Here is a 19,142-nt window from a genome sequence, read left to right on the forward strand (position 1 = left end):
AAATCAGAGAACAATGCTTCTACGGCCTGAATATCCCAATCATCAGAACGTATATTTTGTTTAATTACATCTCCCATGTTTACTCTAAGCACATTCGGAACATTAATCACTTCAGTGGGCCCATGTATTTGAAATCTAATCGCATCCCACACAATCCCATCAAGGACAGGCCAAGCAGTAATGTTGACTGTATTCAAGTTTCGTTTCAGTCTGTGTGCTGAATGTGAAGAGGAAAGAGGGGTCAATGTTCCATTAAGGTACCGAATTCCTGTTCTTTCTTTAACGTAGTGACCATCGATCAGGCAGAAAAAATAAAACACAAAACCAATTGACATAAAAAGATAACATGAAAATAGAATCAACCAAACGTATGTCCAAGGGGGAATTAAAAAATGTTTTTTAAATAAAGTGGCATATTTCGCAATAGTTGAGGGTTTCTTTGAAAGTTCCGAAACAGAGTCAAAAGAGAATCTGGACTGGCCGGCCAAACGGGTCTGCAAATCTGGCATAGATAAGTCAGCAGGATAGGTGTAGTTCAGCTCATCAATGTTAGTAACAGGAATAGTATTTAATAAAGGACTGGATATGGCAGGCATCTTGAGGGACACCTCCTGCTCTGCACCAGAAGTTATTGCCAGCACAGAATGCCTCACCATGGTAGGACAGGAAACAGCCGGTGTCATGCTATGAAGAATCGGCCACCCTGTGTGTCTTGACATTGTCAATAGAAATAAATCTGTTTTCCTTACGACCTGGAAGTGGTGGTAAAATGACTGTTCTTGTGCCCTTCACTCCAAGAACTCGAACCGGTGCACGATATGAGGGACCAAACTCTTTCTTGTTATCGATCTTCTCTCGAACTAGTTCTCCAACTTGTGGTAGCCAGCCAACTACCGGGATCTGCAACGCATCATCCGATGTGGAGGGCAAATGTTCCTTTGCTAAACTGTCTCTGGTCTTTTGTAGATCCTGTAAAACATTGCAATGTTCATCTACGTCAAAGGCCGTGGCCTGGGCCTTGCAGTCTAGACCGTCGAGGTCAGGGACGTACATCTTGATACCAAAGAGCATTTCGTACGGGGTCCGCCCACCCATAGACCTTCTAGGGAGATTTTTAAGCGCACGCTGCACGCCATTGAGGTGGGCTAACCAGTTTCTGCCAGTGCCTATAACTCGAGCTGTCAAAGATTGCTTTAAGTCACGGTTTATTCTTTCCACTACACTATTACCCTCGGGTCTGTACGGACTCGAAAACTTGACTTGGACCCCCAACGAAACCATTGCATCCTTATACGCCTTAGAGGCGAAAGCCGGACCCTGATCCGAATGGAAGGTACCACAGGCAAAAATCCCTATAAAGACTCGTAAATCCTTGATGACCGGTCGGTGAATCAGCGCTCCGATGTGGCCATACCCACACAAAGCGTGTGCATGAATCAACTGCTACCAAGATGTACTTGTATGCAGTATAAGAAGAAAAAAGACCGCAGTGATCCAAATAAACGCATCCAAGCGGTTTATTAAAGATGTACAACTGTGTCTGAGGCGGACGCGCAGCAGTTGAAGGTTTAATCTGCTGGCAAATGTCACATTGAAGGACATAATCGCGCGTCTGTTTGTACAGTCCCCACCACCAGAACCTTTGTTGTAGCTGAGTTACAGTGGCTGAGACGCCCGCTTGCGCAGACGCCACACCTTCATGAGCCGCTGTAATCAAAGCAGCCCTGCGATCCGAGTTGGGAACTAGACGTTCGCCAACATCAGGAATTTTCACATAAGGAACCTTATCGGGACTTAAGTGGTATGTGTATTTAGAAGGGAACCCCGCAGGATATTTACCTCCCTTCTCGGTGGCAGCAACAGCTGCCAAGATGTCATCATCTATCTTGCTCTTGGACCTCGTGACTGCTGCAACTAAGTATTTTGATACCGCTGACTTCGCTGCTTCATCAGCAAGCGAATTACCAACAGCGTGGACCCCCACTCGCTGATGGCCGAGAGTATAAATCACAAACACGAGGGGCAACTTCTCTTCTCTTCCGCCACTCTGACCCAGATCATTTTATGTTTTATTGTACTACCTTTGGCATCACGAAATTCATTCTGAATCCAAAAGAAATAGTTTTCATTGTAAGACTGGACACAGTAGTAAGAGTCACTTACGATCAAAGTCCTCACACTAGGATCTGCGTACTCCAATGCAAGCATCAGAGCACAAAGCTCTGCTAATTGTGCGGTGCAGTCCCCAAGCGTCTGCGTGTGCACGACACTGGACTTGAACTCATCGTTCACCATGGCACCGACCACAATGGCGCACGCGGAAACGTAGGCATGTTTAGAGCCATGCGCAACCTGCGCCGAACCATCAGTGTAAATGATGCAATGGAAATCCTCCAACGGCTGCATTGCTAAAGGAGCAGGATGAACAAATTCATACTGTAAATACTCCTGCGACCGTAAAGTGGTGTCAAAAATAAACGTGACATCCTGGGATGTCAAGGATGCAGCCCACTGAATCCACCTAGGCTGCAAAGCTTTGCAATTTTGTACACTGGCTTTCGTCACTGCCTCCAAGGCAGGACACGGGGTAACAACCAACATGCGTTTTCCTTGTGACAGGGCACGTTCTTTAAGAATTGCCATCTGCACAGCCGTTAAAACTTTCTCCACAGTGGAAAAACGCAGTTCAGCCGGAAGTGTACAAGTGTGACTTGTAAGCAATAGGTACTGTATCTCCTTCATTAAAAGTCAGGTGCGTGAAACCCACCGCCCCAGGGATAATTCTTATCACCAGGTTGGTCTGGTTATCACGAGTCTGTAAATATTCAGAAGCGAGCAAATCAGCCTGCAAAGACTGCAGAATGGCTGAATGCTCAGGCAGCCAGCATGATTTGGAAAAAGATGGTTGTATCAAAGCATACAAAGGCTTGATACGCTGGGCATATTCCGGAATGTAAGTCCTCCTGAAATTCAAAAAGCCCAGTAAAGATTGTAATTTTTTAAGTGGTGTCGGAGAGCGCAACAGTGCGCATTTCTCCAGGAAGTGAGGTGCCAACCCCTTTCCCTCGTTGTTAAGCTCATAGCCGAGAAACAACACTGTGTACTCTGCAATGTGCGACTTTGCAAAGTTAAACTTGTAACCTATGTCTGCAAAGTTACAAATTATGCTATTTACTCGACACAGATGCTCCCAAAGATCGTCGTCTGTGAGATAAATGTCATCCACATACGAACAAGCAACTGGGTCGAAGCCCTCCAAAAGATAGACTATGCGGGCGGAGAATACTCCAGGACTATTCTTATAGCCCATTGGGAGACGCCGAAACATTTTTTGCACACCGCCGCATGTAAAGCTGGTCCATTGGGAACTTAGACCGTCTAATCTATGGGCATAAAAACCATTGGAAATGTCAAGACGTAATATCTGCCGCGCTGTCCAGCAAGGTCAGAGCCCACGTCCGATTCCGACGCCGCGTTCTCACTATCTGGGGCATATCGATGCGCTGTCAGGGCGGCGACTTTCTTCGTGGCAAACTGTGGTCTATTGGGCGTAGCGCCTTCCTGCTGATCTCCACCGTTACGCGGGCGGGGCTGACCACGTCCTTGCTGGCCACCCCGGCCCCTGCCGCCCCCTCCACCACCGTTTGACGGAGCCGATGAGTCCTGAAAGGAACGAGGAGAGCGTTGGTCAGAAGCCTGAAACCTTTCAGGTGATTTAATCATCGCGCGATCGCGCAAATCATAAACTCAATCCGACTGCGCAGGCAACGGAGACGCAGGAGCAGAAACCTGTGTTTGTTGTTGTTGTTGCTTACCCTGATTCTGCATATCAGGCCAATTCTGTTTCTTATACTTTGGTTGACCACTAGTTTCCGAAGACTGACCCTGGGGCTGCTTTTTCTCTTTATCAGGAAAAGTCTTAAGACCCTTTGCATTGCGGCCAACCGTTTTATAAGCCGCCACAATTATCCTTGCCAACTGACAGGGTTTCTCGGCCTCGGGAATTAACGCTAAAGCGTTAGCAACCTGAAAGTTCACTGCATCCCCCTTGACATTTGCAAGGATCAGATCGCAAACTATATCAAAGGTGCCACACAGGCGCATACCCAACTCAACCGCCGACTCCGGTCCGTGGTCATCTTGAACACGTTTAAGGACCGCACCCAGATTGGTCACAGATGGGGTGCCATAGCACCTCGAATAGACCGCTGCAAAAGTCTTACCCCAGGTCTCAGTCAACAAGTTCAGGTGCCAAATCTTTCGGTAAACTAAGCGTAAGAATCCGGTGTTTGTCACCAGGATTCGTATTAGGAAACACAGCTTCCAGCTGGCCGAATTTTTCCGCAAGCCAGAACGGAAAATCATCCTTATCCTGGGGCTTTTTGCCCATCACGGAATTCACCATGACAGGATTGATTTTCAAACCAGCCTGTTCTGCTCGAAGCTGCGCACCCCTAGGGGCTGCGTCCTGAACATTACGGCTTGTGTAATGAACAAGCGCTCTAATCACAGACACTGCGACTTCATGAAGTAACCGCAGATCAGCCACGTTACAAGTGGCGCGATTAGGGTGAGGAGTGAATCCAGCCAAAGCGGGCCAATTAGTGCCCGGAATGGACAAAGAACCCAACCTCGGAGCGGTTAAAGCGTGTGGTAGGGCACCACCCAACCAAACTCCATGCTGCCAAGCATCAATAGGAACCTCCAGTGCTCTGTACAGAGCATACTCAACCGGTACAGCTGTAGCAGTGTATGTATGGAACACTCCAGAATTAGCGTCCACCGCCGGAAATGTCACCCACGAATAAAATAGTTCGTACGGGTAAGCATGTTCCGCACTCACCACCAGAACCACAGCCAAGCCTTCCACAGGGACATTAAAAGCCCGCAAGTGGTCACGCACCGCAATGCGACTATGCTGCGGGATGTCCACGGCTTGTGCCATGTCAGCACAGGAGCTCGAAAAAACAAAGTATACTTTGTAGCACAACTGGGTAGTAATTCAAAGAAACCGTTTTAAATTAATTCAAGCTTGAAAAAGACCTATGTCAAAAATAGGTAGGTTGTCCGACACCACTGTTTTCCAGAAACAGGAATGAAGGGGTTTAGGTTTGAATGATATACTACTCGAGTGTCATGATATAAGGCCAACAACGTATGGGCGCCATGTAGCAGGGTTTCCGTTCTCCCACAGAACTGTGCACAGAGATCTAGAACCTGGGTGAGTTAGGGTGACCCAAAACTCACCTTAGTATCAGAAATCCCCTTACCAAGCTAGCTACAGTGTCTCATTGGTACTAATAACTTCCCAATGTAAAATGTAAATGACTTAGACAATCCAGAACATGAACTTAGGGTACCTCAGGTATCGTGGAACACATGAACACTCTTTCGCTATATAATCATTTCAAACAAAAACTGGGAGTCAAAGAACACACGTGCAAGTTTGAAATGTTTATTTTTCAATGCAAGGTTCTCAAACGCAGTATCTTATATAATATCAACATACATATTATAAAAATCAGAGTTATCAGCATAGTCACTAGTCCATAGTAAGCGAACGGTGATAGCATATTATAATGCAAAATCTATAGAAAGTTTGTATCACCTATATTTCGCGCACCCTATTTAGCATACTATATTATATCTAAGAAGGTCTCATTTGGGTTTTTAGCAGGGCGGGCCCATACCTCTAATGGTCAGTAGGAGAAGATCACATCAACAGCTACCAGCTCTCTGCATGCGAAGCATCAAGTGTGTTGATTCATTCCCTGTAACTCTATCTTAAACCCGCGTAGAGCCCAATGTTGGCAGCAACATTATTTGTGTTATGTCTAATGTGGTGCGAGGATCAGGCTTTCAGCAACCTTGTGTTAGGTTATTCTTAGAGGGTGCAGTTCTCAGTGTGCAGACAGTTGTACCAAGCACGACTGATATCAGAGCAATAACATATTATTCTCAAATAAATCACATCTTTCGTCTAGGTTGAAAGCTACAATAACAATTAGGTGTCGTGTGCAAACTGAAGCCGAAGGAAAATATGTTGTTTAAACATTTAATAAACTCATGCTAACTTAACACAATATATAGAAACGCAGTAACCATATGACAGTACTGCCCGAGCCTATTAATACCATTCGCCCCACATGGGGGGGGGTGGGGGGGGGGATGGGAGGATATTTTCAAAAAATTCAGAGAAACAGTATAATATGGCCAGTTCTCTCGATAAACTTTTCCTGCCCCAAGCATTGCTGAGTCACATAAGCAGATAATTGTAAACATTGAATCTAGAAAGTGCAGCAGATAAAGTTGCAAAGACTTTTGGCGGTCCTGTGCAACATGCGCAACTGGATTAAAAAAGGCTTAAGCCATTAACACTAATCAAATAAAGTGCAGTGTGTTTATTTTATTGATTTGTATAGCGCTGAATCACCCCGAGGAGTATCTCTGCGCTTAGGGCGGAGGGTTTCAGCCAGAGCAAAGGGCTCAGAAAGTTGGGTTTTCAGAAGCTTCCTGAACTGAGATAGGTTCCGACAGTTACGGAGCTGAAGGGGTAGCTCATTCCAGAAGGCAGGGGCAAGGTAAGAGAAAGCTTTGCCGCTGCTGTGCGCCTTTTTAATTCTAGGGGTGCATAATAAAAGTTTAGAGCCTGATCTTAGAGGATGTGAAGGGGTGTACTTGATCAGTTTGTTAGAGAAATAGGAAGAACCTTGTTCATTAAGGGCTTTTAAGATGGTGCTGCCTATTTTGAATTTTACCCGCTTTCTCACATGGAGCCAATGGAGTTTATTGAGGAGGGGAACAGAGGGCGTTCTGGGTGGGGCGTCTGCTATGAGACGGACGGCCGTGTTTTGCACCACTTGTAACTTATTAAAGGAGGCTTCATTTGCCGAAAATAGCAGAGCGTTACAATAATCTAGTCTACTTAGTACCGGGGCTTGCATCAACGTTTTTTGGGTGGAAGAGGGTAGAAGGTGGAAGATCCTTCTAAGAAGACTAAGAATGTAGAAGCAAGTGCCAGCAGTGGTATTGGCATGAGAGTCAAGAGTGAGGTTTAAATCGATCCTGATGCCTAGGTTCTTGACCACTTCCTTGGGGGATGGGGCATTTCCCAGCTCCTCAGGCCACCGCCTGGGCAACCAGCATATAGCTGCTTCTCCAAACAGCATGATTTCGGATTTTTTGGCATTTAATTGGAGATAATTAATCTGCATTTAGGCAGCAATAGCCTTCATGCCTTCGGAGAAGATGAGCTGTATATGTGGTCTGTTTTTATCAAATGAGGAGGAGCTGGGTGTCGTCTGCGTATGATCTGGGATTAAACCCTAAGGATCTCATGAGTTTAGCCAGGAGGGTAACATAAATATTAAAAAGGGTGGGGCTCAGACACGAGCCCTGCGGGACCCCCTTGGTCACTTTGGTGGGTGTAGATTTGTAAGTCTCTAGAGTAACGGTCTGTGTTCTATCAGTTAGGAAGTCAGTAATCCACTTCAGTGCAAGCCCCTGAACACCGATCTCTCGAAGTCTCTCCAGTAGGATCGGATGTGAGATGGTGTCAAATGCAGCTGGCAGGTCAAGCAGCACCAGGAGTGCTGCCTGACCTTTGTCTAGTGCCATTCTGAAGTTATCAGTTACCTCAATAAGAGCCTATTCAGTACTGTGTTTGGCCTGAAAACCTGACTGGGAGACGTCTAGGTGGTGAAAGGATTCGATGAAATCAGACAAATGTTTGTTTATGTGTCCTTCAATGAGCTTGCTCTGCAGAGGGAGCAAAGATATAGGGCGGTAGTTAGTCAACTCGGCGGTCGGGATCTTGAGGTTTTTGCGTATGGGTACAACTTGAGCGTTTTTCCATTCAAGAGGGAGTCTACCTGAGCTCAGGGAGCTATTGAGAATGGAACAAATGGGTATGGCTAGCTGAACAGAAAATCTGGAAGATATTTTAGCGGGATGGTATTAAGGGCGAGAGCCTGATTTAGTTATGGTGAGAAGAGATATAACTTCTGCTGGAATGAGAGGAGGGAAGCAGTGTAGTAGCTAGGAGAAGCAGTGTAGTTGCGAGGAGGTGTTGGAGTGGCTGGTATAACCTATTGTGGAAGCGGAAGAGACCGCATTAGATAAAATGATATTCTGGTATATTTTTTCAATTTTTTGAGTGAAAAAGGAGGCAATATTATCGCACAGAGACTGTGACGGAGATTCCGCGGTATCGCAGGCTCTGGAATTCGTGTAGGATTTAAGGATTCGGAAGAGGGTTCTGGAATTGTTTCCAGCTTGCTCCAATTGATGTGTGATGTGATGTTTAAAATAGAATGGTTTAAAAGTTTAAGCTATTATCACTAAAACAGGTGTAAGTGCAGGGTCTAGACACCTGGGGCTGTAGCCAACCTGTACCTACAGGCACCTGATGGAACTTTAGGTGGAGGGGCTTTAAAAAAGATCCAAGAGATGCACATTAAGGGGACCTGTTAATTGTCAAATCGTACCCCTTCCCTTCAAATGCTAGAGACGTGGCCTCAAATTGTTTTGAAAACAATGAAAATAATTCACCAGTGCACAATTTAGCCTAATGTCTGATAGTTCTAAGCAGACCAACATCAACTTAGACCTTACGCTTCGGGTGATGCACTTTCTTTGTAGCCGCTCCCGCCAGTCCACCATTAGGGTGGGGCACAAGTATAGTATATTAATTATATCTTCCTTGGGCTGGTCTCATTGCCGTCAGTTCGTCTGTTCCTCCCATCTTTTCATTGCAGGATAATAAACTGGGATAGGAATTATCCCCATCCTGAGTTGCATGAACTGATCGTTTGTCCAACCATTATAAAGTTTGCTTAGATAACACTGCAGTTTGAGGCATCTATAGCTGTGCAGTGCATTCCAGCCATGTTTGCATTGAGACCGGCAGGCCATGTCCTCTAGTAGGGAGAGCTGTTTTGTGCTTGTTTTTGTCATCCTTTTAAACTCCTGGTGGCTGATGGTTAGGTCCCAGGCATTCGTTGGACCAAACATGCTTAAGGCCTCAGATAGGTAGGCTCCCGCGAAAGACATTTGCTTTGTTTCTAGTTCGGCCCAAATGTAATTATCCAACGAGTCTTCTCTCGCTGACTTGAGTTTGTGACAACACATCGCGAAGGCTGACTTTTGTGCCAGCACCTGCTTTGAAATTCCGAATTCCAGCCTAATTTTGGCTGGAGATTTATGAGAAGTAAGTTGAAAAATGGTTCTATATATCTTGAGAAGCATTTTGTCAAGTGTTGCACTGGCCTGCCCCTTGAGAGCCTCGGTAAGCCTCGGTTAGGAGAATCTTTGCTTGGGCCACCTGGAGGATAGGTGTAAACGGAGGGCCTTTTAGTTTTGTATAAAGAGACCTAAGAGCAAAGCATAATGCAATGCCCTTCTTCCTGATTTCATTCAGTTGGTCGCTATATCTCCCATTAACATTGAAGTGGACTCCAAGGTACTTAAAACTTTTAGTTGACCCTAACTTTTCTTGGTCCAGGAACCACGTTGGTTTTTAGGTCTCGCCTGGGCGTGGCAGGGCAGAGCCCTGCTCCGCCTCTGTGCGAGATCTTGTAAATACAAGATGTGTAAAAGGGACTCTATGCCCGCCCCTCTTTTCCATTGGGTAGCGTTAGCGTTTAAGGTATGTCTAAACACTTCCAAATCATGTCTGTAGGTTTCGGCTTTCCAAGCGAAGGGCGAGGCCTGGTGACCCGCGGTGGAAATTGGGGACTTATTGAGTGGGAGGCGGCGGCTCTGAGATGGCCCGAGTGGAGGGTGGGGGACAGGCTCTGCAGGATTGGTAGAGAGTGTGTGTGCGGTGGGGGAGTTATTGACTGTAGTATTGAGCAAAGGGGTTGGGGGCATGGTCTAAATGCAAGTTAGAATGATGTCAAGTGTGACCAGAAACGCCTAAATAGTGCTATTACAAAATCACGGAGTGCATTTATATGACCGTTAATCTCGCACGCCCGCTCCAGACAATAATATAAAATTCAGACTTATTTTAGAAATTTGGAGAGAAACAGACCATTTCGGCGGTGTGCATCTTGTGAAGAATAGGCCACAATGGAGCGCTTATGAATGGACGTTTTAAAGTGCGCACGTCTGTTCCTAAGCGCTGTCTCCCTAGTGCAGGATGTCCAACGTGGGTCTCAGAATTTGAATTTAAAAACATTTATATAGCGCACTTATACCATGCGGTTTCATGGCGCTTCAGATTGCGAGGGGATGGCAAACGAGGAGAGTTAGGCAGCAAAAGCACGAGAAAAAAGGAAGGTTTTGAGGTTTTTCCTAAATTCAGTGTAGGAGGGTGTTGTGCGGAGTGCCGCGGGCAGGGAGTTCCAAAACACAGGGGCCAGAACAGAAAACTTGGTGCCGCCAGCCTTTTTCTTTTTGAATCGGGGGACAGTTAAGAGGGCCAGGTGGGAGGAGCGAAGCACTCTCCCTGGGGTGTAAGGCTTGATAGCCGAGCAGATGAACTCTGGTGCAGTGCCCATTCTAGCCTGAAAGGTGAGGCACCCAAGCTTGAACAGGGCCCGCTCTTTCACCGGCAGCCAGTGCAGTGCCTGCAGTAAAGGGGTGGCCCGATGATATTTAGGCAGGCCATAGATAAGTCGGGCCGCCTGGTTCTGCACTAGTTGCAGCCGGTGAATGGCGTAGGCAGGCGCGCCATTGTAAATGATGTTGCCGTAATCGAGGCGCGACAACACCATCGCCAGCACTATGATCTTTAGGGCGGGGAGTGAAAAGAACCGAGAGATCTTCCTGATGGTTCTGAGGGAGAAGAAACAAGAGGAGACAACAGAACTAACCTGTGAGTGAACAGAAAGTGAGGGATTGAGGAAGATACCAAGGGTTTTGACTTTGGGGACCGGGAGTGGGGGAACACCGAGTGGGGAGGGCCAGTGAGAAGGGGACCAAGGACTGCAACCACCTCCGGTCAAGACTAGTTCGGTCTTGTCCGGATTGAGTTTGAGGTGGTTGCAGTTCATCCAATCCTGAATGAACAGCATGACAGATTGGACATTCTGGAAGGATGAAGGGGAATGAGAAAGGTTGAAAATAAGCTGGAGGTCATCGGCGTAGTTGTACACCGTGACCTCGAGCTGCTGTAACATAAAAATGAGGGGGAAAATGTATAAGTTAAACAAAAGGGGGGAGAGTGAGGAACCCTGGGGGACCCCACACGTCACCTTGTGGGAGGCCGCAGTGAAACCGGTAAGATGGACTGCCTGAGCTCTGCCGCTCAGAAAGGACTCAAGCCAAGCGAAGGCTAGACCCTCTATGCCCGCCGCCTTGACACGGGTAAGTAAGGTGGAATGGTCCACCGTGTCAAAAGCGGCGGACAGATCTAAAAGAATGAGAGCCTGAGGGAGATTGGTGTCGATGCCCTCGCGTAGGCTGTCCATAACTGAGACCACTACCTTTTCCGTGGAATGGAGGGGGCGAAAGCCCGCCTGCCGAGGGGAAAGGCAGTGGTTGATTTCCACGTGGGAGCTCAGAGTGGCGGTGACGTGGGTTTCTAGAACCTTTCCCAGGTAGGGAAGGAGGGAGATAGGACGATAGTTGGAAGGGGATGAAGGGTCCGCACCAGCCTTTTTTAGAATGGGAATAACGGCTGCAAATTTGTGGGGGGCGGGTACCACTCCATTACTGAGAGAATCATTTAGAAGTGTGAGGGGTGGGGATGGGCATGTTAGAAGGATTTCTCTCAAGATGTGGGCGGGGGCGAAATCTAGGGGGGAACCTGATTTCACCCTGTGAAGCAGGGGGAGAAGCGTGGCTGTGGTCAAGGGGGGATGGAGGTGAGTTTGGAGGAAGCGGGGGGGGGAAGGATTGGTGAAAGTGGGGGATGGGGGAGGGATGTTGGCCTTAATCTTTATCACCTTGTCCACAAAGAAGTCGTTAAGCGAGTCACAGAGAGATTGAGAGGGTGGAATAGAGGCCGAGACTCTGTTGGATGACGCAAGCTCGTGCACTGTGGCGAAAATTTCCTTCGACTGTGACTCTGCTGACAATATTCTATTGGAATAGAATAAGGTCTTGGCATCAAGGATGCTCTGCTTATATTCCTTGAGCACAGAGAGATAGATGGTTTTTAGAGAGGGACAGTATGCTTTTCTCCATGCTCGTTCTGCCCTACGTGCGGCCAGCTTTTTCTCCTTAAGAGGGGGAGTGAACCACCGGTTGGCGGCGTGGGCTCGCTTGACCGTAATACGCCTAAGGGGGGCGAAGGCGTCGCCCGCATGGGTCAACCAGTTGTTAATGGTGTCCAGTTGGACAGGGGCGGCGAGGCCTGAGAGGTCAGGGCTGGTGCTGGCTAGCGAAGAGCAGAAGGATGGCAAATCGACTTTGCCCCATTTTCTGGCCCAGGTGTTCTTAGGGAGTGGAGGCTTGATAATGGGGGCTAAGGCAAGGGAAAATGAAATTAAAAAGAGGGCCTCATCATGGCAGATATTTACGGTAGATAATTGTGCAAACAGTGGCCATAAATAATATATTTCATATAGTGAATGGTTATCACAAAGATGTGTTGTGAACCCGTGTATCACAGGATTCTATTATTGTGAGGTAATCAGGCTGCGGATTACTTAATTCAATTACTTCCGTAACGGCCAGAGCTGCCGAATTTGGAGCTAGTAAGCCAGGTTCCAGTCTCGGCATCGGCTCAACATCCTGTGACTCTGGAAAAATCACTTCATCTCCCCTTGCGTACAAAAAAAAGAATGTGTTCTTCTGTAATGTAACTGGTGCTCATGTAAATCCCTTCGCGTTGAGTTGACACTATATAAAACGGGAAAAAAACGAATGGAAAGATCACATTCCAAGATCGTAACGTCATTCTGCAGTAGTTCGCTGTACTTTGTTTTAGGCCCTGGATACCCCAGCCTGGCCCGCACCCCATCTCCATCCAAACGAGGCACTTGCAGAACGCACAGTGATTGGTGGGAAATTCCTCTTTATTACAAACAAGTCAAGCATGAGAAGCAGGTGTAAACCACCAGCAAGGTCAAACAAGCCTTCCTTCATTGTTAGTCAGTACACTGAGCAGCATTAAACTGCGTCACAGGGACCCCAGGATAAGTGCGATATGAGGCGCTATATAGTGCTGCTGTTAGCGGTGTTTGAAATAGTGTTTTCTCGAGCTTCATCTGGCTGCAGGAATCCCCATGAACAAACAGGACGAAGGATTCTTTTACGTGGGCCCTAAACTTTGGAACAAACTCGCCCGATAAAAACTTCTTTCTGATACGAGCGAGAGCAAGGAACAAGGGACTGACAAAGGAGCTTGTGTGCTGGGGTGAGGTTCAGAAAGGGGCACTAATAATCGTATTGCCCACGTGCTGCAAGCATCAGTTGTTAAGTGCCCTCCTTTGTTTTATGCACCCTGGCAGTTTTTTTTATCGCTCTTAATAGGCCCTCTCCTTCAGTTGGGAATCAATAAGTGACATATTAATAATCAGCAGCCTGTACTACCCTCCACAGAGGTTGTAACGCGCAAGCACCGTTCAGAGATGAGCTGCTTTACAGACATTGTAGGACAAGAATCCTACCCTGCGAGTGTTTACTTAAAAAGACGGTAAAAACGCTGAGTTTTAAAAACAGTGCTCTTAATGTGGGATATCACGTTCCTTACACAGTACCTAGAGCTTGACAGGTTGCCTCTTCCAAGGGGCCTGTGAGGAGGAATCCTCCTGAAACAAGCATTTGCAATGCAATAGGTTTCGCATGTATGCAACTTTAAACTATTGGCATTGTAAATGACATTGCCTTTTATTTATGTTTTGGTTTGTACAACATAAATTAAAGGCGTTGTCATTTACAATACCATTTACAATACCAATAGCTCCAAAACGCGCAGTTGCGAGACCTATTGCATTGCAAATGCTTGTTGTAGTCTAGTCCCTTGAACCACAAGGATCTTAGTGTTCGAGGCATGTGGGCTGCTGAATTCATATCTTAGCATAGATCGCCGCCTAGTGTTGGTTCCGGATGTTTGAACCTTGTTGTCCTGGAAGAGTCTTCGAAGAATCACGAGATAGGTGACTCCTCCCCTGGACTACAGTGCGCATGGGCATCTTCTCCATCTTCAGATTGTTTTTTTCCTCCATTGGGTTCGGATGCTATTCCTCAACTTCAACTTCGGAACCAAAACTTTTCAACTTTCTAAGGCCAAAAGGCCTTCCACCTCGATGGTATTGTTCTCGTTCGGTACCCCTTGACTCGATAATACTTTCCATCTCGATCCGGTCGTCGACATGGGTCGTTTGGCCTTTTCGACGCCACATGGGCCTGCTGCCGATGGAAAGAGCCCCATTTAAAAGGTGCCCACAATGTCACTCCAAATTCCCACATACTGATAAACATACAGTATGCAACAAGTGCCTATCTCCGGAGCACAACGAGGAAAACTGTCCAGCTTGTGCTCAGTTCCAGTCGAAAAAAAAAATATCCGGAACCGAAGGGCCGCTAGACAAGAGATGCAGCGGCAGGCACCGGAACCGAAGAACATTTTGGAAGACTAACATGACCTCCCAGAAGCTCCGACCTAGAAATTGTCACTGTAGAAGACCAGTCTGACTCCGATGACCAGATCACTCCGGGGCAAACCGTGAGTACCAAGCCCCCAACCCCGCTTCCATCTCAAGACAAGGCTCCGGTCGAAGCATCGCCTATAGCCCTTAGCCGAGATCGACAAACTCCTTCAGAGGCCCCGCCTTCTGGCTCGGCTCCGAAGACCGAACCCAAGCCTTCTGATACCCCGGTAACGAGCTACACTCTTCTCAAAAAGGCCGCCGAACCGAAAAAGGTTGTCGAGCCGAAGAAACTCGTTGATACAAAAAAGGGCGTTGAAACAAAAAGGTTCGTCGATCCCAAAAGAATAGTCGACCCGACAAAGGCCGCCGAGCCGAAAAAGACTGTTGAACTACAAAAAACAGGTCACACTAAAAATCCTGTCGACCCGAAGAAGGCAGTTGAGTCTACAAAAAAAACGGTTGATCCGGAAAAGGTTATCAAACCGAAAACACCAGTCGATCCAAAAAAGGTTATCGACCTGAAAAAACCTGTCGATCCGAAAAAGGTCGTCAAACCAAAGAAGGTTGCCGAACCAAAAAAGGCAGTACAGCCAACAAAAGACGTCGAACAAAAAAGAGTTGCCGACCCGAAAAAGGTCACCGACCCGAAAACAGCAGTCGAGCAGAAAAAAGCTCCACAGCCAAAGGCCCTCGAGCCAAAGACTCACCACAAACAAGTGACTAAGCCAAAAACATCGGCGCCAAAACCACGGACAGTTGAGGAAGAACTTTTCCATCCTGATCCAGTGAGTGTAGAACAACCTAAACTGTTTATAGACCCTGAAACAGCACGCGTAACAGTTTACCACAGGAAGAAAAGACCATTGGACACTAACACTTCTTCCCCTGGTCCTCCAAAGAAAAAAGACTTTGGAACATCCCCCTTCAAGGCCTTTTACTCCTCCTACTTTCTTTCCTGACATGCCTTTTGTGCCTTACTCTCCTACATCAGGTTATGATGAGACAGAAAACATAGGGGAAGATCCTCAAGATAATTTTGTAGAACCTGAGGATCAAGATATACAGGATAACAGATGGGATGACAAGAATGAACCTTATGATGCATACGACCCACAACCCATCCCTGACACCTCTACATATCCTACAAAGCCGACGTCCTACTGACGACACCATTGTCTTTAACCAACTAGTGGATATGGCAGCTAAATATCATAATGTAGACATGCACACTGACCCAATAGAAGAGGATTTCCTATTTGATACTTTCCAACTTCATAAAAGAGTGTACGTACACTTCCTATGTTAAAAGGGGTACTAAAACACGCGGCAGACATATTTAGACCCAGCCAGAGCGAGTGTCCTCAATCCCAGAATTGAGAAAGTATAAAGCAGCCCCTACAGACCCTTCTTATATAAAGTCACAGTTGCCTTTAGACTCACTAGTTGTATCATACGCTCGAAAGCGAGCTAATTCAACAACAGGAGATGCTCCCCCTCCTGACAAGGAGTCAAAGATATTAGAAGCCTCAGGCAAAAGAGTGGCATCCCAAGCAGCTAATACTTGGAGAATTGCAAACACACAAGCTCTATTTGCACGCTACGATAGAGCACATTATGACCAACTGGAGGGTTTACTACAACACCTGCCAGAACCTTTTAAAGCTAAAGCTAACAACCTAATACAGGGAGGCAAATTTATATTAAAAGCTTCCATTAAATGTGCACTTGACGCAGCTGACACAGCAGCCAGGTCCATCAACACTAGCGTATTACTACGCCGGCATGCGTGGCTACGCATTTCCGGATTTAAGAATGAAGTGCAATCAACCATCCTCAACCAGCCAGTGCACCAAGATTTCTTGTTTGGCCCTGCAGTAGACACCATCTTAGAAAAGATGAAAAAAGATACTGCTACTGCTAAGTCTATTGGCGCACTTCAGTTTCAACAATCTAGGAGTACCTTTCGCTGCTTCTCCTTTCAAGGCTCTGGTAGAGGCAACACATCCCAAACTTCCTCTTCATTCAAAAGTAATACTCAGAGCACCTTTAATAAAGGCTCCAACAGAGGAGATTATAGAGACAACAATAACAAGGTCAGAGGACATGGCGGCAACAACACCAGAGCCTCCACCAGACCACTCAGACCACTCCCTCCAGACCACTCAACACCAGTCGGTGGCAGAATAACACAATTCCTACCAGTCTGGAACGCAATTACCACAGTCAGGTGGGTGAGACAAATTATCCAGTATGGGTATTGCCTGGAACTCACTTCTACTCCACCCAACATACCATCCAAACACTGTCCAATGTTCAAAGAACACATCACGCTGTTACAACAAGAGGTGAAATCCATGCTGGAAAAGGAAGCCATAGAGCCAGTCCCTATACTCCCTATACTTCCTTATTCCCAAAAAAGACGGGTCCTTCAGACCAATATTGGACATCAGACCTCTGACCCAATACATACTCTCAGAGCATTTCCATATGATCACTCTACAACAAGTACTCCCATCACTCCAGCAAGGCAACTTCCTCGCTACATTAGACCTCAAAGATGCATATTTTCACATACCTATACATCCAGCTCACAGGAAATACTTCAGGTTCACAATTAAAAGTCACAACTATCAATTCAAAGTTCTTCCCTTCGGGGTAACTACAGCACCAAGGGCTTTTACAAAATGCCTAGCAGTAGTAGCAGCACACCTCAGAAGGCAACACATCCATGTGTTCCCCTACCTGGACGATTGGCTCATAAAAGCCAACTCATACGTCTCAGACAATCCAGCTACTGCACAGGCTGGGATTTTACATGAATTACCCAAAATCACATCTGCAGCCCTCCCATATACAACAATATCTGGGAACAACAATAGATACCTCAGTAGCAAAGGCATATCCAAATCCAGCCAGGATAGCCAACATGCAGTCTCTGATTCAAAGATTTCAGCCACAACACTCCTTGCCAGCTCGAGTGTTCATGCAGCTCATAGGCATGATGGCCTCCTGCATATTCATTGTCCCTCATACCCGACTTCAAATCCGTTCATTGCAGGAATGACTAGCACAGCAGTGGAAACGTGCTCAAGGACAACTAAAAGACCTAGTGTTGGTAGACAGTCGCGCTTACAACTCTCTGCAGTGGTGGAACCCACAAAACCTTTCCAAGGGGCTACTGTTCCTAGAGCCAGTTCCACAAGTAATATTAACAGCAGACTCCTCACTAACAGGTTGGGGGAGCTCACCTACTTCAATACACAGTCCAAGGGCTCTGGACAGTCAAGCAAAAGACACTGCATATAAACCACTTAGAGTTGCTTGCAGTATTTCTAGCAATGAAAGCCTTTCAGAAATACTTGTACAACAAGGCTGTGTTAATCCGGACGGACAACATGACAGCCATGTACTACATCCAGAAACAGGGAGGGACAAAAGACATCTTTCTCATGGCAGAAAACCTCCCAGGAATAGACAATCAGATCGCAGATCTACTAAGCAGACACAGCCAACAGATACACAAATGGGAGATTCACCCTCAAGTTCGCCAACCATTCTTCCAAAAGTGGGGGCATCCAGAGATAGATCTGTTTGCCACAAAAGAAAACTCAAAATGCCAGTCCTTTGCCGCCAGGTTCCCACACCCGTTGTCACAAGGCAATGCAATATGGATGAACTGGTCAGGCAGATTTGCATACGCTTTTCCACCAACACTACTGATTCCATTAGTGGCACACAAACTAAAGCAACAGTCACTCACAATGATGCTGGTTGCTCCCACATGGGCAAAACAGCCATGGTACACGACACTCCTTGCAGGCCTGATTCAGTAACCGCAATAAGGCCCAATTTTGGGTGTATCTGTAAAGACCCTTTCTCCATTTGCTACTTTACTTTACAATAGGAAAGTTCTACAACACTATTAACTTAAATTTGAATAGATTACTTTGTAATTAGAATTATTTTCCGAAGTTTATATTTAAAAAATAAATTCCCAACTAAAGTAATAAAATAAATTACGTTTTTTATTTGTGCATTAATATTTAGAGATGTAGAGAATATATTAAAAGTGATTCAGATTTCAATAAAAATGAATATTACATTAATTTTTGAATAAAAAAAGTTCAATATTATTGTTTATAATTGTTTTATTTTTTTAAATATAAAATTGTATTTAATCTTTTATATTTGCAACTATTTTAAATAATTTAATTTCACATTATTCTTGTGAAGTTCTATTTTAAGTTCCTACTTCCATTATTTTCAGTGGTTGGCCCTGTGTAACTTTGACGGCATCCCCTGTTTATCTTAGTGTTTCTACTACGTGAGTGGCATGCCTGCTAAATGTCATTGAGGGTGTATGCCCTAGAACATGATCTTCTGCATGCTTTGATCTTAGTTTTGTGTTCAAATTTCCCATAATGCTCTGGAGAGGGAGACGTCTGACCTTGTGTTCCTCCCATTGGCAGATTGTTCTAAATTGATTTATTATAAGTAAATTAATTTTATGGCTCCTGATTATGAATGCCATGCTTGATGGATAAATCAGAATGGGGCCTTGAGTGCCAGTTCAGTAGGGCTTCTTCTTTTAGATGTTTG

The 19,142-nt window shown here is 46.0% G+C and overlaps 1 pseudogene across 1 annotated transcript in view; it reads left to right on the top strand.

Moving 5' to 3' along the window:
* LOC147717725 (E3 ubiquitin-protein ligase TRIM11-like) overlaps nt 1-19,142 on the top strand; it is a 252,636-nt pseudogene that overhangs the window by 123,445 nt on the left and 110,049 nt on the right. The window lies entirely within an intron of this gene.

This window comes from Lissotriton vulgaris, chromosome 5 (genome assembly GCF_964263255.1).
Source record: "Lissotriton vulgaris chromosome 5, aLisVul1.2, whole genome shotgun sequence".
NCBI lineage: Eukaryota > Metazoa > Chordata > Amphibia > Caudata > Salamandridae > Lissotriton > Lissotriton vulgaris.